We start from the raw sequence: 25,085 nt of genomic DNA on the forward strand, positions 1-25,085 counted from the left end.
CTCCACTGGACACATTGACAGATGGTGTCACACTATGACAGAAAGCAGACTCAGCTGAATCGACAATGCTGTGAACAGAATCCACTGTAATATCGCTGCGACAGCTACAAGAGGCCTTACAAAACAATGTCACGTGATTATCCGTGATATTTTATAAATCACAATTACAGTACACTGTAAAAAACTCAAAGTATTGAATAAAATAAAGATTATTGAAGAACGTTTTACAAGAAAAAACTATTTCAGTCTTTCTACAGTACCTCAAAATTAGTTGTTTCTTCGTAAATATTTATGAAATTTACAAGCAATTTCTGAGTAAATCCTAAACCTTTTGTTCAGTGTAGTCAACTGTACTTCATTCCACCCGGATTTACCAGGAAATCTAGAAACGATGGTTTCAGACTGACTTCTAAGGCAGCATAACATCACATCTGATGATCTAGTACAAATTCAAGCTTTAGAGACTTCCATGTCAATATTTAATTGCTAGAATGTTTATTTCTTGGTATAAAGTTGAAAAAAAACAAAACAACAACAGCATTTATAAATTAATCTGCTCTGACAGATGCCATTTTTTATTCTCCTAACTACAGCTGAACTGCATACTGTTGTGTATTATTCCACCCTGGTTTCCCTCAAGGAAGGTTTATGAAAATGACACGGTTCTCCTTCATTTCAAACGGTGTCTTGGGAAGCTTTGAGAAAAGACATAAATGAAGACACATTAGCATACCTCTCTAATGTGGCCAATCAATGGTATGGATCTACGGTCTACCCTCCCCCTACCCACTCACATCTGCCTTCGGCAAATCAAGTCTGACCTGTGACTCACTGTAACTGGATCAGCCAATAAAAACCCTCGTAGCAACTGAAATAATTATATTTGTCAGAATAATGAGGAACGATGTTACAGTCACTCAGTAGGTCAAGGACATTCAGTCCTGCCGTGACGATTCCTACAGAACTGCTGCAGAATTTAAACAGGATACTAACAACAGTATTTAAAATAATAAAATGAAATAAAATAACCCTCACCATTCCTTATCGTTGAATTTACTGGCTTAATCAGTGACTAGAAGAAGTGATTTATAAGAGGTGTGAAGAAAATTGTCTAAAAATGTCTCTGTATGCCAAGAACATGCCTTGCTAATTAGTTTAACTTTTGGTGAGCTACATGGTAAAGCCTTGTTAATCCAGCCTTCAATATAAAATGTGTCTCTATAGCAAAATATAGCCTCCAGGACATATGGGCTTGAAATCAGTACTGTTATTCTCTTTCAACAGGAACTATTGCAAGACTGGAAGTGATTTTGTATTCATCTTCCTCAAGCCTGACTGCTGTCCTCATGTGGTTGTGCCATTCTGTTAATTATCTACACATCACTTCCACTACACCCTTCTTCAGGACACATTGTATTTCAAACAGAACATGACTCCTAAGATATCAAGGGCAGATCGATCTGATGTAAAAGGTGAACAAACTCTTAGATGATGTAATAGTATCATATCGCCTGACATGCAAGAGGAAGATTACAGTATCTGTGAGAAAGAACGCCACTTATGAAAACGTCACACTTACCAGTGTAGTTTTGCATGTGCAGCTGAATTTCACAATACTAATCCAACACAGTGGTGACCGAAAATAGTTCATTTTTCAATGCTTTTTCATAGTCTCTCCTTGTCCACTTAATGCAGTGGAATCTCAGATGACTCCAGTTATCTAATTTGATGTCAAACATCAGACTCCACCAAACAGGCCTTGTAGAAGTGAATGTAATTCACATATTTACCATCTTAAGTTTAGATACTTAGATACCCCCCAAAAAAGACAATTCTGACATTATTTATCACCAAATTTTGCAGTGAAACGCACACGCACACACACAAAGATATTTAGAAAAATGTGCCGGTCGCTCTTTTCCATGCGATTCCAATGAATGGGAACTGAAGCTTTCAAGTTTAAAAAATGATGCAAAAATATCATAAAAAATAGTCCAAATTACCCTTTGCACTATATTCAAAAAGACGTCTGAAACCACCATATCTCATAAGTTTATATATTATAATATGTTTAGAATTAAAAAAAATATATATTTCACTGAAGCAGCAAAAGTCATATAGGTTTGGAACATGAAGGTGAGTAAATGATGACAGAATTGTAATTTTTGGGTGAATTAAACATTTCCACCTTTTATTCAATAAATAAGCTATAAAATACTTTAAGTATTTAAAAATCCAGCCTGTGAAGAACTCTATCAAAGTTAAATCAAGAGCATGCCCCTTAAAATGTTCATTGAGAATTCAGGAAACATTTCACATTGAGGAAAAAACCTAATAAACAAACAAACAAGCCATGAATCAATGACACAAAAGCCTGAAGTAGAGCTATTGGATTGCCCCATGAAAGCTGATGTAAGGGTTTTATATAGTGACAACAACAACAACAACCCCATTATGACAATGGTGTGGTCCATGCCTACTGCTTCTTCCTCTTTTCATTATTTATAATACGCAAAGCACAGCTGTTGCAATGACAACAAATATTACCCAACCTTTTGCGCTTGAAGCAGAATGAATATCACAAGGATTGCCGGAAGATAAGAGACAAATCCAGCTGCAATCTGATAGAGCAGATTAATTTAAGGCTGCAAGAAATATTTCAATGAAAAAGTTTAAATGCATGTCTGTGCTGAAATCATTCACAGCCTGGCTCTTTAACAGCTGCATGTATTACGGTTTAAACCATGTATACAAAATGAATATGCCTGTGTTGGAATTTAAGAAAGTATTCCCATAAACGGTGTATAAAGACATTCAACAATACATTTTAGTCAATCACTTTTGAGTATACAGTATTTTGAGTGAGATACGAGAATGTCCAAAGGGTGTGATAGAAAGAGCAACGCAGAGATCTTGAGGGAGAAAAAAAGAGAGGTTGAGATATTGGAGCTTTGTCAAATATATGACAAAATGAGACACTTACCTCCCAGGCTCATCGATCTTCTATGGGTGAAGCAGGGCCAGTACAAGAGTAAAGAGGGACGTCGAGATTACCGAGTTAGGGGCCTTGCAGTCGATCCTAATAATCAGGGTCGGAGCTCAGGATCAGGACGCTGGGGATGGGGAAAAACGGCTCAGCTCCAGATGGGTGCAGAGTCAGGCAGTGGCAAACATTTCACTGAAAATACAGAAACAGAGTAAAAATGTTAAATACAGATATTTATGGGCTTTTTCTTCTTCGCTTTAGTCATAAATGTAACACATTTTCAGCATAAACCTCACAAAATTTCATTGTAGTTAAAATATGAACTTGATTAAAGATATATTCTCTGAAAAAAAAGCCTCACCTTAAACAATTTAGCTTCTCAAATATATTTATATTAAATATTTGTTTACATATATTTTTACTAGACAAAATAAAATACAGATGCAGTTTAATTTTCATAAGAACTTGTATGCCCGGTTTCACAGACAAGGCTTAAACCTAGTCCCAGAATAAAATTTATGTTTGAGCTGTTTTAACTGAAAGCAACTTGCACAGACATATCTTAAAGGGGTGGTATAATGCCCTTTTCACAAGATGTAATGAGTGTGTGTGTGAAGTTTTAGCTCAAAATACCCCACAGATATTTTTATATAGCATGTTAAAATTGTCACCTTTTGAGGGTGAGGAAAAACGCACCGTTTTTGAGTCTGTCCCTTTAAATGCAAATGAGCTGCTGCTCAAGGCACAGAGGGCGGAGCTCCAACAGCTTGCTCTCACACAGACATGCATTGAAAATTTCAAAAACGTTTAGCCTTTTAAACCGGATTCAGACAAAGATGGAGAGACTCAAGAAGAAGTGACAACATGTAGAATGCATCAGGACGTTTCTGAATGGTTAGTTGATGAATTTATGTAGCTTATGTGTAGTTATCTTCTACATTTTACATTTACATTTATTCATTTAGCTGACGCTTTTATCCAAAGCGACTTACAATTGCTATACATGTCAGAGGTCGCACGCCTCTGGAGCAACTAGGGGTTAAGTGTCTTGCTCAGGGACACATTGGTGTCTCACAGTGGATTTGAACCCGGGTCTCTCACACCAAAGGCATGTGTCTTATCCACTGCGCCATCACCACCCACACCAATTCTAGTCATTGATTAGCATATTCTGTCTTGATAATCTATAAATCGTGTTCCCGGGGGCGGGTTTATGTAAATTTTATGGTTAGTGATGTCACTAACCCTGGAGGAATGTCGTGTAGTCCCAACCAGCCGTTTGTTGTTGTCCTTAAAAAGCAATTTCTTTAAAAGCAAATATCTCCCTTTGCTTTGAACTTTGAGCGTTGTAACTTTGCAGATGTTGTTTATGCTCAAACAGCAACATTACACACTAACTAAAGTTAGAAAAGTGAAATCATAATCAACCACCCCTTTAAAATATTTCAGTGCTATTGTTTTGTCTCAGGATGCACACCATTAATGTTTTTTTCTAAAGCACATCAAATATATATCTATAAAAAAAAACTACTTAAAAGGTCCTAATTTAACTAATGCCTACTCCTGGCTTAAAGGGTTAGTTCACCCAAAAATGAAAATGCTGTCAGTAATCACTCACCCTCATGTTGTTCCAACCCCGTAAGGCAGGGGTGTCAAACTCAGTTCCTGGAGGGCCACAGCCCTGCAGAGTTTAGCTTCAACCCTAATTAAACACACCTGATCAGGTAATCAAGTCCTTCAGGCTTATTTGAAAACTGCAGGTGTGTGTGTGTTGAAGCAGGGTTGGAACAAAACTCTGTAGGGCTGTGGCCCTCCAGGAACTGAGTTTGACTCCTGTGCCGTAAGGCTTTTGTTCAACTTCAGAACACAAATTAAGATATTTGATGAAATCTGAGAGCTGACTCACTCCTTCATAGGCTGCTAGGTAATTGCATCTGCCGGCCCAGAAAAGTTAGTAAAAACGTCATTAAAATAATCCTGGTGACTACAGTGGCTCAACCTTAAGTTTATCAAGTGACGAGAATACTTTTAGTGCGCAAAACCCCCAAAAGTAACGACTTTATTTAACTATTCATTTTCTTCTGTGTGGGCCTCTGAGTGAGCGCCACGACGCATGCGTGAGAACTGAGAAGATGATGCAGATGGGTCTCGATGTAGTGTTTAAAGTGTGCATTTCGAATCGTGAGAAACCAACGAGAAAACGTAAAAGTCCCTTACCAATTCTGCAAAATGAATGGCTTACCTTTCACACTTTCCCATCAAATGATCGTGAGCGTCATCATCTCAGTTCTCACGCATGTGTCGTGGCGCTCTCGTGAACTCACATCTGAGGTCCACACGGAAGAAAATTAAGAGTTGAATAAAGTAGTTATTTTTGGGGTTTTTTGCGCACTAAAAGTATTCTCGTCGCTTGATAAACTTAAGGTTGAGCCACTGTAGTCACTATTTTAACGATGCAATTACCTATAGCAGCCTATGAAGGAGTGAGCCAGCTCTCAGATTTCATCAAAAATATCTTAATTTGTGTTCCGAAGATGAACGAAAGTCTTACGGGGTTGGAACAACATGAGTAATTACTGACAGAATTTTCATTTTTGGGTGAACTAACCCTTTAATCTAAGCCCTGTCTGTGAAACCAGGCCTCAAACAATTTTGCATCAGTCAGGATGAGAGAAAAAAGATGGTATGTGATGCTTGCTGCCAGGATACTAGGGTGTTCTGGGTGGTTGCCAGGGAGTGGCTATGTGGTTGGTGTCATGAGTAATTTTAAATGTGTTGCTAGCATGTTTTGAGTGATTGCTAGGCAGTTATTTATTAACCCTTGTCAAAAGGGGAGCATGTCTATGTTCCCACAGCCCTATGTTCCCACAAACGGCCTACCCCTGACCCCACCCCTAAACCTACCCGTAACTGGGGTTTAGACAATGTTCCAACAAATGGCCTACCCCTGACCCCACCCCAAAACCTACACTGTAAAAAAGAAGTTGCTGCCTTACATTTTTTAAGTACAGCAAACTTGGATGTTTATGTCATTTCAACTTAAATTACATTAAACTGACTTTTAAAAATGAGTTGAATCTTGAAACTTGTAAAAAAAAGTTGAAAGTTGCTTAACTTATTTGGATGAGATAAAGCAATGTAAAAACAAATGTAGTCATAACTTATTGATCATATCATTTTTTACAGTGTACCCGTAACTGGGGTTTAGACAAATCGTAAAAAAAAAATTCTTAGAAATGTGGGAACATAGGGCCGTGGGAACATAGGGATGTGGGAACATAGGGTCAAGGGAGTCCAACCACAAGACCCTATATTTGGCTTGGGTCAGTCTATTGGATTTTATCATCTGCCTGGTGAAAGTCTGATCTTTCAGATTAGCAATACAATTCGAGCAATTATTCATGCCTGTTGCACAAACGGTGCAGGATTGTTGGGTTAGGAGTTTTAAAAACCTAAGCATTAGCAATTGATGCTTGCTTTAGCTCAACACTCAAAGCCCTAATATAGCAAAGCTAATTTGCACTGCAACTCCTCCTTTATTAATGATGCATAAGGTGGTCACAAAGTAAAACTGAAAAACATTTTAAATTCAGTATCAGCTGCGAATCTCGGTCACGAAAACTGCAAAGCTGAACGGACGGGACGGATCTACATTTAAACCCACAGCCACACCAAACTGTCAAGGCAATTAAGAATACTGGAGTTATAGGAGGAATCCTTCAGACAGCTGTTTGACACAGTGTAAGATTCACTGACCCTAAATCTTGCTTTAGCTTATGGTACTTTAAGAATGGTCACCACATGATCGAAAAGATAAATAAGGGTATTATTTTTAATATGTGTATAAGTGGGCATTTCATTTCAGATTTAAATTGCAGTAGCATAAGTAACATAAGAAAGCAGTCACTTTGAAAGGTTGACCAATTTTTGTTTTACGATATTCATATTTTTTTCCAATCAAGTCTATATAATATAACATAGTATAATATATCATTAAAATATTAACATATTATAAAACATAAAAAAATGTGCTCTATACTGATCATCCCACTGTTTACAAAAACACTACTGCTAATCCTATTATTATTTTCACTGTGGGGTCATGTAGGGGGTAAAACGGCATGGCTCGTGATTGTTTGAGAGAGGAAGTCACTGAGGCCTTGAGGAAGCCACTTCACCCCAGGCTGCTTTAAGGGGTTTTGTCCCTGTAACAAGAGCACTGGAAGTCGCTTTGGATTAAAGCATCTCATAAATGACAACATGCTGGTTAAGTGAACACAATAAAACATGGCATATATTCTGACTAGAGTCAACTGACTATAAAGACAATGACTTTCAAAATTAAACCCACCCTAGGATATGTTCACTGGCGTAAAAATATGCATCCGGGCATATGCATCCTTCTCATGTTTTATACACACTCGCATATAGCCTTTCTGCTGCTGAATGTTACACACATTCATCCAGCATATAGTCCTCCTTCTAGGCTACTGCCAGTATCTAGGCCACAGGCTCCATCATATCTGTCCTGAGCTGACAGTGGCAGTTAAATTTGTGTTATGTGAAAGCCTCTCCCAGGCCTTTTTCATTCACCAGTTAACAGCACTTCTTCTACCCCGGGGTGTGCGATTGCGTGCGTGCACGTATGTGTGTGCATGAATGATGGACGCGTTTATGCTCCCTTTCACTATCTGTTCATGTCCAGCACTGTGATTTTGGAGCACCACTTCACTCAGCCACCAGGCAGTCTCGTTTCCAGCCAGAAAAAGACAATCCTAGAGATAATGACACATTCAGGATGGAAATTGTTTTCTTCTCATTTTATCTACTGAACAAGACAGAAGTAATTCAATGTAGGACTAAAGGAGGCTCCATCCCACATATATGCTCATGATAAAAAGCTACTGTCTTCGTGTATAAATGCAACTATTTGTAATGAGCTGTGATTTAGAAGAGCTGATATTTTCACTAGGAGCACTATCACCTCTCCGACTTGTGAACAGACTGTATTTCCATATTCTAATTGACTAGAGAGCATTTCATCTACAGGAGCATCATCTAGAAGGTTTTAGGTCAGCCACTTTGTAAAGAGAGACACTCTACATTCTCTACAATCAATTCAGTCTACTAATAAAGCATACTGTATAGGCTATATATATACATAAATTCTTAGTTGAATAGTGATGTGCAAGTTTCTTTGCAGCCATAGTATGCTCTATGAATTTGTTTTGCATAACAATGCATTTAACTATATAGCAAAAGGTCTAAAAATTGTACCTTGTTCTGGACAAAACCACCCACATAGACATGTAAAGTGACCAATCACAGTCAATTTTGTTTCAAGTGCCATTTAGCAGCAAGTGATACCACAATAATAGACAAGCTTAAAAAATATTTAAACAGAACAGAACAGAAAACACAAAGTAGTGAAAAGGGTGTATAGAATCTGGGTCACAATTTCTGCTCATCTATAAGTAATAAGCACTGACTATTTAACAGACAAAATTCCGAACATTCTGCTCATGGATGTTTAGTTTACTTGTTTCTTTATTTCCAGGTGGACTGATAAAAAAAAAAATGCCATGCATATCCTTATTTACGGAAGTGGGAAAAGTCAGCCAATCAGATCAAGAAAGCACTTTCCAGTTTTTAGTGAAAATGCATCAGATGGTCAGTGAATGCACTGTGGGCGATCCGTGGGCACGTCGTCTCGGACTGGAAACATCTATGAATAGGTCTTGCAGTAGGCAGAGTGAGAAAGTCAGACCGTCAGACATCTTTTCTCTTGCTTGTTCAACCGAATCAAATGGAGAGGAGGAGCAAACACTATCTTTAACCCATATTCAACAATATCTAGAAAGGCCCTTGCCATTTCTCTATATTTTCTATCCCTACTCTTCCCAACAACACAAGCTGACAGAAATTGACACCTATATAATCTCTTTAAGACAAGGCTGCATACAGTCGGCATTATCTTGTTGGCTTTCTGAGGTTTAAAGCGACAGAGTAGCTTTGCTGAACTCCAGATCAACCTGATTATGCCACTTTTGTGAGATTACATACGATTAGCCACTAACATTACCATCAGATGATGTTAAAGAAATGAAAACACCTTTTATGTTCCACAGATGAAAGAAAAGTCATACAGGTTTGAGGATGAGTAAATGATGACAAAGAATTTTCACTTTTGGCTGAACCATCTTTTAAGCATTCACAAAATACACCGAAAACACTCTTGCATATAAAAGATTGGTTTGAAAGATTTAACAATGATACTACAGGGTTTCAGAGCATTTCTCCTGCAAAACAGAGTGAGGGACGTTTTTGGTATGATTTAAAAATTGTTGGGATAAAAATGGATAAAACAAGGGCAGGGACCCATGTGTCTCAGCTGAGCATGTGTTTGGAGAGAGAGAGAGAGAGAGAGAGACAGAGAGAGAGAGAGAGAGAGAGAGAGAGAGAGAGAGAGAGAGAGAGAGAGAGAGAGAGAGAGAGAGACGAGACAGACGTGGGTGGTCACATCGGTCTGTAATTACTCCCTCTGGAGCTCCAGGTGAAGAGAGATGACCTTTCCACAAGCTAAAAGCACAGCGCGCACAAATCACCTGACAACACGTGCAGGAGTCTGTGCTATCACGTGAACTTTCTAACAATGAACAACAGATGACATCAAAATACTCAGCCTGTAGCACAATACATGTATGTTTCAGAAGAATTTACTGACAATTCAATGCTAAAATCAAATCAACATATCATGTCTTGTTTACACAAAGGTCAATTACATGATGCTGCTTTTGTTGTCCTATTAATGTATTTAAAAATGCATTAAACATTAAATTCATATATACAATTACTTGATTATACATCATCTGTGATGAGCATGCTTTTAATTTATGTATTAAAATTCACATTTTTTATTTTTATTTAAGTATATACTACGGGGCAGTTGAATGCTTGAATCGGATTGGTTGACGAACGTTCTAAGGTGTGCAATTATTTTCAGGGAAACGCACGGCTAAAGTAGTTTTTGACCACATTACAGTTCCATATCACTTCGCCTAATGATTTCAGTATTTTAAAAGTCCTTACAGACTACAACAGCAAAAGAACCAAAACCCACGACACTGACCAAGCAAATATAGTAAACAACTGGATAAAAACGACAAATTAGGTCCATGTTTTTTGCTACAAAATTACATTTTATTACGTATGCAGAGCACCCCAGATAGCACAGGTATGCCTGTAAGGTGTCTGCTAAAGATCTGTTAATTTGGAAATCATCTGCTGTGTAAAAACATCTGATAAATGTCGTAGAAAAGGCAGTTTTACATACATTCTAAATCTAAAACATCTTAAAGACATCTTCTAAATGTCTATATGACATCCAACAGGAAACGTAGAGACGTATTGCAGATGAGCAAACACTTTAAAAAAATACATCTTGCAGATGTAAAAGCAGACATCAAATAGACATCTCCGAGATGTACTTGTGCTATCAGGGCCATACTCTCTTTCTCCCGCTCTCTCTCGCACTCAAACGCACACACACTCGCATAGAAAAGTGTTGTCAGCGCTGCTCTGACGATTGTATAAGTAAAATAGTTTAACAACTTAAAAGCTACATCATTTTTTCACTACTAGCGAGGTAGATAAAGTTACAGTCGCAATTAGTAAAGATACTGCTACCGAACCGCTTCGCGTCATGGCCACAATACCAACTCAGGTGTGCATTATTTTTTATATTCAACGGCCTGTCGTCAATTATTCCTTACTTAAAATAACATGAATACAAAGAGTACATTTGCCACATGTGTTTTAAACTATAGTCTTTTAAAAGATTTTTTTCTTTTCATGGATTTTCCTGGAATGAAGCTATACAGAACATGTTTGTTTTGTTTGAAGCGGTAGGGGTTATCGTCTCAAGGCTCCCAGCATTAATCTAGCTTACATTACGCTGGGCTAATCTCTGCCAGAGGCTGGTTTAACCACCGCACATCCCCAAAAAATCTACTGAGCATGGTCTCTGAATCCCAGGCAGAGCAGCTCTCATGTGGAGCGAACTTCAAGTGCTCATGAATTAACACAGCAGGCTTTATACACAAACTGATACACACACCATAGCCGTAGCTCCACGCTCGACGCTGAGACAATGAATCGTGGATCGTGAGAACTTGGAGAGGCCGTGCAGCATCACAACAAAGAAAAGCCCCATCTTTTGTGTAATTCGTACAATCCAACACTGTTAATCTCAAGGCTTTGTAGGTCTTGGACAAAACATATACAACAATGTGGCTGTCAGCCGGCCTAAACTGAGATCAGTTTGCCAAACATCAGAGTAATTCTCTCAAGAGATGTGAATGACAACCAGAAAATGTGCCAAATGTACAATCAAAGTGAACAGCAAATAGATCATTCACACAGCGCTTGCCACTGACTGCTCTCTCCCCATCAGCCCTGAGCTGACAAAGAGACAGAGAAAGTGAAGCAGAGAAAGATTTTTTTTTTTCCTTCTGGAATAATCCAGGACACCTGCCCTCCCACAGGGCTTATAGCTTTATATGTAATCTGCAGTGTGAATGCTGCACTGCTAATAATGCCAGTGATATGACTGTCAGACAGCTTGATCATAGCTGCGATCTATCATTCGCATCCTTTCTTAGCAAAGTATGACACACTGATTAAAGCAGAAGACTTCAAATAAATTCAGAAGCTAATTAAACAGTTGAGTCAAAACACTGCAAAAGAAAAACAAATTAGCAGTGCACATGAGAACAATATTGGTGTTATTATAAGCACTACAAGAGTAGGATTGAATATTTAGAATGCATCAGAATATGCACACTGTAAAAAAAAAATGCTGCCTTAAAGTACAATCAGCTTGAAAGTTTAAGTAACTTCAACTTAAATTACATTAAACTGACTTATAAAAAAAAAAGAGTTGAATCTTGTATAACTTAGAAAAAAAGTTGCTTAACTTATTTTGATGAGTTAAAGCAGTGTAAAACCATATGTTGTCAACTTATTGATCATATATTCTTTTTACAGTGCAAGAGTGGAGCAAGTTTTCACATGTGGAAAGTCTGTTTCAGTAAATTACTTAAATGCTTGTTTTCTCACAGTGATTTTCCATGTTGGCTTCAAAGATGTAAATGAAAACAAAAATTAACATATATCATCATATTTTCAGAATAGCTTTAAGGTGAACAAAAATGAATACAATGAAACCACAATAAGATGCATTCCAATAATATATCAAACTGGGGTGTAATGATACCCTTACGATTCGATACACATCACGATACTGAACACACGATGCACGATATTATTGTGATACTCCAAGACATATGGTGAAAGGTTAACAAAAAATGTACGGTTGATTAAAATGGTAAATTTGGTGTTATATTGGGGTGGAAATGAATAGGCTTGGACTTGGTGCTGATAACCCAATGCACAGGACAATGGTGACACCCGAATAAAAATATTCATGATTCTGAAGCTGAAAATACAGAATTATTTTAGACGAATATGCTTGCACTCTTTCACTGACTAGATATTTGAAAAAACATATAGGCCACTTTTTACTGGTAACATAATACATTTGGCATTATCAGGACCCACAAATATTCCCCCACGTCATTAATATACATTATATTCAACATTAGTAGTTTAATGTAGTACTGACACTAAAACTCTGTAATCTTTATTTTTTCCTCACAGAAATTTTCATTTTGGGTGAACTATACACAGCACAGATTGTCACTATCCACGATACACATTGTTGTGTTTTTGTATGGCAATATATTGTGACTCGAAATATTGTTGCACCCCTAATATAAACTATATACTGAAGGTAGATATGAACTACTAGATGAATAACCAACAACTATACATCTCACATGTGTTGTGGAAAATGTTTTCTTCTTCTTTAAATCAGCAAGTTCCCCTTATGACAACCTATTCAATAGAGTTTGACAATATGTCTTATTCGGGATCCCAAAATAAATGTGTTAAATGAAACAATCAATTTCAAAAATCTCCCCACGCTCGACCTGAGAAATCTTCTACTAGCCCCAGTAGAACAAAATAATCCAACAAAATCAACATCACAACACCAGCTTTGCTGAGTTTATAGAGTAGATTGTGATATTAATGATTATTAATTAAGTCATTTAGAAAAGCCTATTATGCATGGTCAGTTAAAGTCTCTGTTGTCAGTTGTCCCTGCATTAATATTCTGTCAGATTTGCTTTCTCCAGCAACGCAGCTCAGAGGATTATGTCTATTAAAATGTATTCATACTAGAAACATGACCCAGTCCTTCCTTCCTGCAGATTCCTAAAAATTAATTACAACTTCTTAAAATTTTGCCAAGCCAAAAAAAAAAAAAAAAAAAGTCTAGATTGTTAAACCAACCCGTAATTAAGCACTTCTCTTTTAGTCTGATTCTTTCTATTAATTTTTGCTGCAGTGCCATACAGAACATTCATTATAATTCTATGCAAGTAAATTTCAATCTAATTATGGCCAAACCTCTTTTACAACAGCCTCCATAAGTTAATGACTCCCTGATAAACAACAAAGGGAACAAACAAACCAATGCCAGATGGTGCAAAACAAGCGTAAATAATGTTTTGGCTTGATAAAAGAAACCTTTTATCTTTCGCAATTAAAGGAATCACAAGACGGGAAAACTGAAAACTTCCATCCAGGCCATTACCATTCCATAACAGACAGTCCATAACAGACTAAGGACTGAATCTTCCTTACTCTTAAAGGGATAGTTCACCCAAAAATTTTAATTCTGCCATAATGTACTCAACCCTGTATGACTTTCGTATCTTATAAAAAAATTATATTTTGAAAAATGTCTAAAAAGTGTTTCTCCTGGATTATGGGGTGGGGTCTAAATCTTTCAAGCTTTAAAAAGGGAACAAATAGCATGAAATTAATCAACTTGACAGCTAAATTAGTTTTCTGATGCGACAATCACCATGAACAGATTGAAATTTAAGTTTTTAATTACTACAAATTGAGTAATTGGTCAACACACACATTCACAGAATAAAGAATTTTTTTTAGAACCGATTCCAATACAGAGTATTGTATCCAAATGCAGAATAGATTTTTATTTAATGTTTTACCTCTGTTTTTTTTTTGTTTTTTTTGATAAATTCATCTTCCTATCACTACAATAAAAATGTTTTCTATTTTTATAACAACAGCTGGAGCAGAAGCAACAATATTAACAATAAACTGAGTGTTTTCCAATGACGAGGGAGTCTATCAAATTAGCATAAATGCAATGATTGCTTTTAAACTATTTTTGAAAGGTTTAGGTATTTATATTAGCTAAAGACTAATCTCTTTGATTAAAGAAAAAATCTCAAATTTTGGATAAAACCAATTATCGTTCAATCTATATATACTAGTATAGACTACATCAAATATGGCACAAACCTTAAACGTCAACTCACGTCAAACCTCATTGGTTCTCGCAAACACATTTTTGGTTTAACATTTAACATTTCTTTAAAAAAATTAAATAAAAAAAAGGGGTTCTCACATCAGTTGCAAAGGTTGCATCTTGCTTCACGACAGCCTGCCCAATGCTCTGCCCTTCCCATGCATTTTACAGTCTCAGCTAACCTACTTTTACACTGACATTTAAATCACATCAAAGCATTTAATTAGTTGTAACGTTGCTGCTGTGCTCCTATAAATCAGTAAATCACTTTCAAAGCTGTCATGTAAATGAATAGCCGTCATTAAGTTCCATTCAGTGGCGTTATGAATATGACTATAGGTAATATTAATAAAAGGTGTGTGAAAACATCCTCTGTGTTGACACAAGGACATGACCTCCGGTAATATAAGTGTGAATGCTTACAGGGTTTGAATGAACAAAGCTCTGATAAACAGCTTTGATTAAAAAATCGCTGGAAATGAATGGATAAAATATTCGATCCGCCTCATGATCTTCATCATAACCACAGTCATAATTCTGGCCTCATTCAGACCGCATCTTTTTAAAAACTATTTGAACACTACCTTTGGAACAGAGTTCCTCTGTGTTGGCCCTGAGAATACTGATGGAAAATCTTTTAAATAAAAACTGAAAGCTGTTTAATCATTTTCTCTGAACGTAGTGACAGAATTTTGCTGACTTGAAAGACCACACAAGACAAATAATACATGAGGAAAACTGGCCCAAGGCCACATCGGACTCATAGTATTTGCAAAGTGCAGCTGCTTCACTTTCAAGATTTCATATGAGGCCACCAAACAAAACTCAACACGCGGCTTAAAAATGAATACAATCCCAAACCCGGCGCCGGATACTCCCAGGAGAGTCTCAGGCAGCTCATTAAATATTCTGTTTAAAAACAGGTAAGAGCATTTCCTTTATTTAACCTGACTGCACAAAATGTGCTAATTGTTAATATGTATAAATAAATATGTGAATGATTTATTATTAATATGTAGGCTATATATATATATATATATAGAGAGAGAGAGAGAGAGAGAGAGAGAGAGAGAGAGAGAGAGAGAGAGAGAGAGAGAGAGAGAGAGAGAGAGTTATTATATATATATATATAGAGAGAGAGAGAGAGAGAGAGAGAGAGAGAGAGAGAGAGACAGAGACAGAGATAGAGAAAGAGAGAGAGTTATTATATATATATACAATATATTATATATTATATTTTGTATGGTAGTGTATGCACTGTTTTAGATTTTTCTTTAATCCAATTTCAATCATCTTTTTCACACAAGAATAGCTTGAATTTGAACTTTGACATTTGTGTATAAAAATACAAGAATGTCAATGGAAATAAAAAATATATATCCTGTCATCCCATAAGCTTCAAGTCTGTATAGAAACTAAACAGTACAAACGGTTTAAATTAAATATCCCATTTTGGAGTATGGCTTATTGTCCATGTTTCTACACTTTGAAGTCAAAAATACTGTAGTTTTTGGTAAAAAATAACCAAACAAACAAACAAACAAAAAACACATACTTTTAGCAAATACAAACATTTACAATTTACAGTGTCTCTTCTATATAGTGGTGCAGTGACGTCAGAACCCGGAAGTCTAATTAGCCGCTGGTTCCTTCGAGATTTTACTATGGGTTTTTTTATTTATTTTTATGTGTAAAATAAAGCCTGTGGTAAACATAACTTGGGGTGAGTGTGTGCGGTGTGTACATTCATTGTAGAGCAAAACGTCAAAGTATAGTCAAGTTATGTTTACCACAGACTTTATTTTACTCATAAATTGAAAAACACCACAATAAAACCCATAGGAAAATCTCGGAACCAGCGGCGAATAGACTTCCGAGTTCTGATGTCATCCCTGCACCACTCTATTTGACCAAATATTTATATCATCTCATACTCATGGGCAAAATGCCATCCAACAAAGACCTCTCTATAATGTGAATATCCTATTCAAAATAACAACATGCAACAGCAATTAGCAAATATACTTAATATCCTAAATAAACCATAAACATTTTCTATATGTCCTGCCCCAACTTCCTTTTTCAATAGGAAATACATTTTTTGTGAAGTACATATGCGACCCTGGATCACAAAACCAGTTATAAGTCGCAAGGGTATATTTGTGGCAATAGCCAACAATACATTGTATGGGTCAAAATTATTGATTTTTCTTTTATGCCAAAAATCATTAGGATATTAAGTAAAGATCATGTTCCATGAAGACATTTTGTAAATTTCCTACCATAAATATATAAAACATTTATTTTTGTGAGTGAATGCAGCACAATCGCGAACATAAATGGACAAATTTAAAGGCGATTTTCTCAATGTTTCGATTTTTTTGCACCCTCAGATTCCAGATTTTCAAATAGTTGTATCTCGGCCAAATATTATCCTAACAAACCATACATCAATGGAAAGCTTATTTATTCAGCTTCGTAAATCTCAATTTCAAAAACATTACCCATGTGACTGGTTTTGTGGTCCAGGGTCACATATAACATACAGGAAAACCCCTAAGGGAGCCGACTAGAAAGAGCGTGATGTCCATACAGAGAGAGCATTAATAAGAGTAAACTCATAATATTGCAGGTCAAAGAGCCCTTCTGGGAGGGACATTTCCCATTTCAGCTTCTCCACTCATTTGCCTAGAAAGACCTACAACCGGGACCGGAGGCTTCACTCCGCTCACAAACAAGAGCTTATTTAAAACATGGACAGCAACAGCCAGAAAAATACTAGAAAAAAAAAACACTGGATGCCTATAGGGAAATTCAGTTTAGGATCACCTTTGATCTCTTCTCTCAGTCTGCGGTGCAAGTATCCATGTGTGCTATAGCAAATAACCTCTAAAATGTCTGTCTTCTAAAAACAGTCACCGTGATCTTGCTGCTAGACATCTTACTGCACGATAGCATTGCAGATAAGCACTGATGACAGGAAAACATGACATCTCAACCAAGTACATTCCTTCTTAGTCTTGTCAAAACTGTCTCTATACTGATCATTTGAAGTTGAGACATTAACCACACCCTTCCTTCGATTATGGCTAAATAAAAACATGCATGCTGCGCTTCTCCCATTTTGACGGTGCTGCTGAATCAATGTGTGCAAAGCCAGCCCGACAACTGACACAAAACAGCTGTATGTTATTCCTCTAGATCCAAAGAAGTACATAAAAAAGCATCTTTAATAATAATATATCTGGAGAAATACATATTTTTGTGCATCCTATTCTTTTAATTATTCTTCAAGTGTAGTTCACAGTCTTTAGCTGAGACGAACGATCATTGCACATCCATTTAACCATTTTCTAGATCAATTAATTGATTCAAGTTTGGCCGTGTCGTTAAGTGAAACTCTAATTCTGCATACAGAGCGGTTTGCTGTGAATATGTTTAAAATCTAAATCTATACACATAATCAGTACCTAGGCTACCTAATAATCTATAACCATGAAATTGTAATGTGCAAATCTGTAAATAATCTATATTGCAAATAACCTCTACAGGAAGTATTTGCTTTGAATCAGATTAACAAGTGTAACTGATCAGTCCTTGACACACTGAGGGACTATTCACATTACTGTATGCTCGTTCTTCTAGATCTGAGAACTGAGCCAGGTTTCTCCCAAGGTCTTTTTCCTCCAAAACTGTCACACCTAATGGACTTTTGGTTCTTTGTCACTGTCGTCTTTGGCTTGCTCAGTTGAGGCTTAAAAGACTATTAATAATCAGAGAATGTTATTGATCTGACACTATCAGATGAGAAAGCAAAAACTCAACTGAATTGTGCTGGAAAATGACAATGTTGTATTCTGTACGGCTGCTTAACTTATGAACTTTGCAACATTGCCACTGTTATTGAACTGAAGTGATTGAACACTGAACCTGACTAGTGACAGTACTGAGATGCTTTGTTGTTTCTAAATGAAATGTGCTTGATAATTGATGAATTTTTGCAAACATTGACACTGAAATGGAATTGAAACAACACAGAACTAAATTGAGCTGAATATTGACACTATTGTCTTCAGTTGCTCTACAACTGAAATTTATGTTGTTTCATAACTGATTCGTTTTGCAACATTAAAGGGATAGTTCACTTTGAAATTAAACTTTGGTATGTTTTAGCTTACCTCAAGGGCATCCAAGATGTAGGTGTCTTTTTTTCCGCAGTTTTCAATTTTGATATTTTTAGGTCAAACCGTTCTTGTCTGTCAGTCATTTAATGCAGGTCTGTGGTCACTGTCTCAAAGAGCATGCACAGAGTCCAAATTAAAACAATTCCCCATCGTCCAAATTAAACAATTCCCCATCGTAAGTACACATTGATGGGCTAAGACACGAAACGAGCAGTTTGTGTGAGAAAACGAACAGTATTTATATCGTTTTTACCTCTTATACACAGCCACATCCAAGTGATCTGAGGGCGCGCACGCATCCTGGTGTGTGACATGTACGCAGACTGGTGCATAGATATATACACTAGAAGTTGCCTTGTCTACGGCAGTTCATTGGAACGAATGTCTTTAAGGCGACATCTAGTGTATATATATCTATGCACCAGTCTGCGCGTACACGTCACACACCAGGATGCGCGCGCGCCCTCAGATCACTTGGATGTGGCTGTGTATAAGAGGTAAAAACGATATAATACTGTTCGTTTTCTCACACAAACTGTTTCGTGTCTTAGGCCATCAATGTGTACTTACGATGGGGAATTGTTTAATTTGGACTCTGTGCATGCTCTTTGAGACAGTGACCACAGACCTGCATTAAATGACTGACAGACAAGAACGGTTTGACCTAAAAATATCAAAATTGAAACTACTGCGGAAAAAAAGACACCTACATCTTGGATGCCCTTGAGGTAAGCTAAAACATACCAAATTTAATTTCAAAGTGAACTATTCCTTTAACACTATTATTTTACCTTATATATTATATTATCTGTTTATGACAGTGACTCTGCTTTCAAAATCTGTATTGTATGAAGCACTATATAAATAAATGATGAATACATGAGCTATTTTTAGAGCAGGAACAATTCTGTAGATACCCGGTAGTTGTGACAGGTATTCAAAATATCATAAGTAAGACACAACAGGCCTAAAGGCTCACCGGGGTAAAAGGCGCCTTTGATTTTATTTTCCTCTAAACCACTAGATGGCACAAAAACTTGCCGCAGCACTTTCCAAAACATCCGCTTTTCAAGATGCACGTGGAAATTTGGCTGATCCTTGACACGATCAGCAGTGCAAAGTGTATTCTGAGCTAATTTGATCTAATATTTTATGTTTTTTTATTACCATGCTGTAGATTTAAGTAGCAAATGAGATTTTATTAAATTATTATTATTGAATATATTTTGAACGATTTTCAGTTTTGCTCAAGGAAAATGTAACTGAAGAATATGCAAAAATATGGTATTTGGGGTAAAAGGCGCCTGCAGGGCGAAAGGCACAATAATTAACATGATAATAAACAGCCGGCTGACTTTCCCATTTGTCGACCTGACATGGTTAGATTCAGATGGTAAATATCACATATTAAGTTGGGTGTCTACCTTAGAGATAATCAAGATATTTATAAGGGAACCATCATATTTTAAAATATATTAATCAAATTATATAATAAAATATAATTTATTGTTACTACTGTAAATCTATATTAAATTATTGTGGGATCTCATTCAATGTTTTCAAAATCTTTGTTTCTGTATTTTTTAAAATGAACATTTTTATGACAGTATATTTACTGAACAAAAATGAATTCATAGTACAAACTAGAAAATAGTACAAACTTTGCTAAAGTGATTATTAAAATTATTAACTTGGACATTATTCAAAACATTATTTTACCTAAAGTATTTCGTATTTGTATAAATAATGTGTATTTTGCCCCATGCTGGATAGCCTTTTACCACGTGTGGGAGGTAAAACACCAACCTTGTCACCTCATACATTTATAAGATTTTTAAACAAAACAAACCTCTTTTATGATTTATTTTCACAAAAAAATCTGTTGCTCCATCAATATTCAATAAAAACATATGCCTATTTGTTTTTCAGCAATCATACAACATGGGATAAGTGAAAAGCACATTTTTCTTCAGGTGTGCCTTTAGCACCCTGTGGCAGTAACATGGTACTTTGATAAACTCTATCATATCAAGTGTATTTTTGGAGTATTGTGGTACTTGTTCAAAAATATGGTAGTAGCCTACCACAATACTTTGATATAACGTGATATTTATGATGCTTCAAGGTACTTATTAAAAAATTAAAACAATAAAATAAAAACATGATAGCAACATGTACAAAGAAATGCTCATATTAGTACTTTTTGTGCAAGTGTAAATACCCCAGGAGAGCAGTGCTCAGCAAATTTGAATGTCCAGAACATAATCACACAGATAATCCATGTTATATCACACAACAATAGCCATTTTTTCACCTAACCAAGATGGTTTACAGCTGAGAAAAACACAGATGTCAGATCCTATGGTGTTATTGCTGTTATTTGCTCAGTCATGGCTTGATGCGTGAGAGGGCTTTAAGAGTCTTCTGAGAACACTCCCATATCCACAGCTCCTCAAAAACGAAGCGTTTACACACATTCCCCTTTGTCACTGAGCAACACTTATTGACTTTATGCACAATTCGCTATTATATGTTTGCAAAGGGCGGGTCATTACAGTTACCTACTCCATGCTCACTGACGTCCTTAAAAGCAGCGTACTGCGACATAAACCACGACATTTTTTTTTTCTTCCTTTTCATTAAAGGCATTAAAAGTAAACTAATCTGTCACAACTCATAAGACTCAAGCATTTTTAAAGTTTAATTAAAAAATACTCCCTAGTCTACCAATCAAAACATAAATGCAATGCGTAAACTACGCGTTTTCGCATCCCTACCTGCATAGACAGCATCAGCATCACTCGGAGAGAGTAAAGGTGTGATATTGCGGATGGATGGAGATGGGTAGTATTGGATGGATGTGGCACATAACGTTAACTTGAATATGTGCAGCGACGACTAACGGAGGGTTTTCTTTATCAAGCCTGTGCAAGCCCTGTCCTTGTCATTTCGCCTTCTTCTCAGTCAGTTTTCACGCGAGTTTCCACCTGCACAGCATCCGACGCCGCGCAGTGAGTCTGCATCTAGGGCATGTATTTGGCAGGAAAGCAGGTTGGTAATGCCTACAGCGCAAGCGTATTCCGAGGACGCCATTCAACAGCAGAGCACTATTTTGCAAAAACGCTGAACCTCTGTGGACCACAGAGATAGAAGGGAGTGCGTTTACAATCACAGCGATACACACACACACAGAGAGAGAGAGAGAGAGAGAGAGAGAGAGAGAGAGAGAGAGAGAGAGAGAGAGAGAGAGAGAGAGAGAGAGAGATACTATAGTGAGTCATCAGTTGTGGCACTTTAACGTCTGTAACGGAGATTACGTGAAATCTGTGTCCGGCAGTGAGGCTGATTCATTTTCACACTCCTCCTACACAAACACTCTCAATTAGTGGTGTGCCGTTCGTAAACGGGGGTTTTAAATCTATTAAAGACACCATGAAATCAAAACGCACAATTCCTGTTTTTTAAATGTAATTTCCAGTATTTTAATTCATGTGCCATCGAAATCACAATAACGTCCACTTTCTCTGTCTCTTGTAACTATATCGTCTCTTCTCTGATGACGTGTTTACTGGCGCGAGGGCGGGACAATAAGTTTTCCAAGTGTGCCGCACAACAAGTCCTGAAAAGTGAAAAGCATTTCGATCGCCCGTTGGTGGCTGGCTCCAGTAAACCCCGCCCTCTCCGAGCACCAGAATCACTACTGCGCAGACTCGGGCTCCCAATGACGTATTTGGCAACGACTGTTACCATTTTTTTTTTTTGTCTATCATGTGTATTTTATTCTGTGGCGGAAAGTAGCTTCCATAAATTTTCGATGGTTCGTCGCCTACATTTTTTCTTGTTTGAGAATTCGTTTCACTCTAAAGGGCCCTACACACCGGGACGAATATCGGCGCGCATTATTCGCCAGCGTTTTTCAACGCGTTTTTTGTGTTCACACCCAAGCGATTTTCGCTGACGATGAGCCGAGTGAACATGCAAATTCATTCCCTGACATTAGATGGCGCTTAATGTAAAACAGAAACCACGTAACAGTTATCAAGATTTTTGTAGTCACTGTCGCGTTTGTCATATAGTTCTTTATGTTCCGACACCAACGAGACCAGCAACTCTACATTCATCTTGCCTTGCATCTTCCTCGTCTTATTTCTTCCCGGCAGTGTAGACGCTACTTGGTGTATATCTTCTTCGCCGTTACGTATGTGTGCTCGGCAAGACCGTTTTGTGTTTGAGCGCCCCAAGTTGTGTTTTACTGTAACTTCAGAAGCTCCAGACACGTGAGCAAAAGCGCCAATCTCATTGGTCGGATAGTTTTTTGACGCGGCGCGTCAAACCAAAAAAACGAACCCGAGGCGTTTTTTAAAAAATGACGCTTTTACGCGTGCCGTTTTTCACGCCGGTGTGCACACTCACATTGGCGCCCTTTGTTTAGTCACGAGGCGTTAAACGTCGGCGAATATCGCGCGCGAAATTCGTCCCGGTGTGAACAGGCCTTAATATGCAAGTCTCAATAAAGAGAGAGAAAAAAAGACGACAACTCAACTTCAGTTTCACGCCAACTTTAAGTGAATTCACTGACTCATAGGCTGAATTCGGAATAGCATACTAATTCTGCACTATTTTGTTCCAGAATTCTTTTGAAGCATGTGACTGCGTTACTAAATGAACTTGCACTGAATGAGTTTGAGTACAAACGAGTCACTTTCATCAAAGAGCTTCCGCTGGCTGGCTAAACGAGAGTTGACATCCCAACAAACACTGAACATTCCCCAAACGATATAGCATATGGTTCCCATTTGGTTATTTATGGGAACCAAAAATAGGAATGTTCTCTAGGTTCTATTTTGTAGCAAAAGTTCCAGATTCCATTTTAGTTGCTTCCCTGATAGCACGTGTACGAACATCTAAAGCGCGCTACACACAGCCTACGACGTAGCTACGGCGGCAGTTCGACGCAGAAGTATAAATAGGCCTTAAGAGACGTCTATTTGATTTCTGCATTTACATCTGCAAGATGTATTTTTTTTAAGTGTTTGCTCATCTGCAAAACGGGTGTTTGGTGTTTTATACCCCCAACGGCGCCTTCCAGGCAGCGAGGGGAGGGGTAGGTTTAAGGTTGAGGGTAGGGTTAGCTGCCTCTAAGGAGCCATTGGGGGCTTAAAACACCATCGAGCTGCAAAACGTCTCTGAGACATCTCCTGTCAGATGTCAAATATGATAGACATTTAGGATTTAGATGATGTCTTTAAGGTGTTTAAGGTTTAGAATGTATGTAAAACTGCTCTTTCTAATATGTTTATCAGATGTATTTATTAACATTTACACTGCAGATGTTTTCCAGATCTCCAGCAGATCTTACAGACGTACCTGTGCCATCTCAGAATCGAGGGCACAAGATTGTGGGAGTCAGCGAGTAGCCAGGTTGTGGGAGTAAAGGATATCTTCAAATATCGATCAGATGAATGTATCTCAATAGCAGGATGCGTCACAATCATTGGATTTAGACATAATTGTTGCCTTGCTGCCTGCGGAGGCAGCCGTTGTTTTGAAATGAATCGACTGAATCGAAATGTTTAAACGAATGAGTGAATGATTAGTGATTCACTAATAGCACGCTCACTTGTTGCCACCTAGTGGTGTAATGATAACTTCTTCACTACAGGATTCGAGTCACCGGGATGAATCAAAACGAACAGCACTCAGGCATAAGCGCATCGATGACCACAAGCACAAGTTAGAAACTGGATTGAAGGCATTATTCTTTCCGGTATTGAGATGGACTGCACATTGTTTGCACGGCAATGCCGATTTCGTATTGAAAAACTATACAGAACTTCAGTTCACGTTAGGCCCTCGCATTTCTTTTCGGATTGTAGATTTGGAAACTGGGTGTAATGCAGTGCTTTCCCTCAATGAAACATCCTCCCTACTGTAAACAAACACTGTTCAACCTGTCATCAGCAGGGAAAGCGACATCACAACAGCCACTGAACCTCATTGAAGTACAATGATTTTTTTTAACTGCATGGTTCCTGTTTTACTTAATAAAACACACAAAGCTTCCGCGACAAACAATGATTAATTTATAGCGGGCAAAATGAATCTCTCTCACCTGTGCGTTGACTGTGGTTTCCAGCGATCTCACGGTCCCGTTATGTGTCTGGATCCACCATCTTCATCGCCTGCCTGCCTTTCACTCAGTCTGTGGGCAAGCCCGACTCCTCCCATCAGAGACCTGCTAATCAAACACTGCCTAATTTATCAATGAACGAGCTGCAGATCTCGGCAAAACATCAGGGCAAGAGGTGCGTGTGCATGTAATGCTGCAGTCTTTAGAGCTCATAGTTAGAAAACTTAAAGAACCAAATCGGTATGAAAGCCCCTCCTTCAATGGTATGAAATGAAACAAGTACACTGCTTACAAAATGCCTGTCCAGCCTCCCACTCAAGA

At 37.6% G+C, this 25,085-nt stretch overlaps 1 protein-coding gene across 2 annotated transcripts in view; it reads right to left on the bottom strand.

Moving 5' to 3' along the window:
• Positions 1-24,824, bottom strand: part of apba1a (amyloid beta (A4) precursor protein-binding, family A, member 1a) — a 55,980-nt gene extending 31,156 nt beyond the window's left edge. Inside the window, exons 1-2 of one of the 2 annotated variants that reach the window (XM_079870999.1) lie at positions 24,747-24,824; positions 2,984-3,178 (exon numbers count right to left, since the gene is read on the bottom strand). The gene's annotated coding sequence lies outside the window, so the exon portion shown is untranslated. Of the gene's footprint in view, positions 1-2,983; positions 3,179-24,746 lie in introns of those variants that run through there. The other variant, XM_079871000.1, reaches the window with a different exon arrangement.
• Positions 24,825-25,085: the final 261 nt, after the last annotated feature.

Source organism: Squalius cephalus (assembly GCF_949319135.1).
Source record: "Squalius cephalus genome assembly, chromosome: 5".
Classification (NCBI taxonomy): domain Eukaryota; kingdom Metazoa; phylum Chordata; class Actinopteri; order Cypriniformes; family Leuciscidae; genus Squalius; species Squalius cephalus.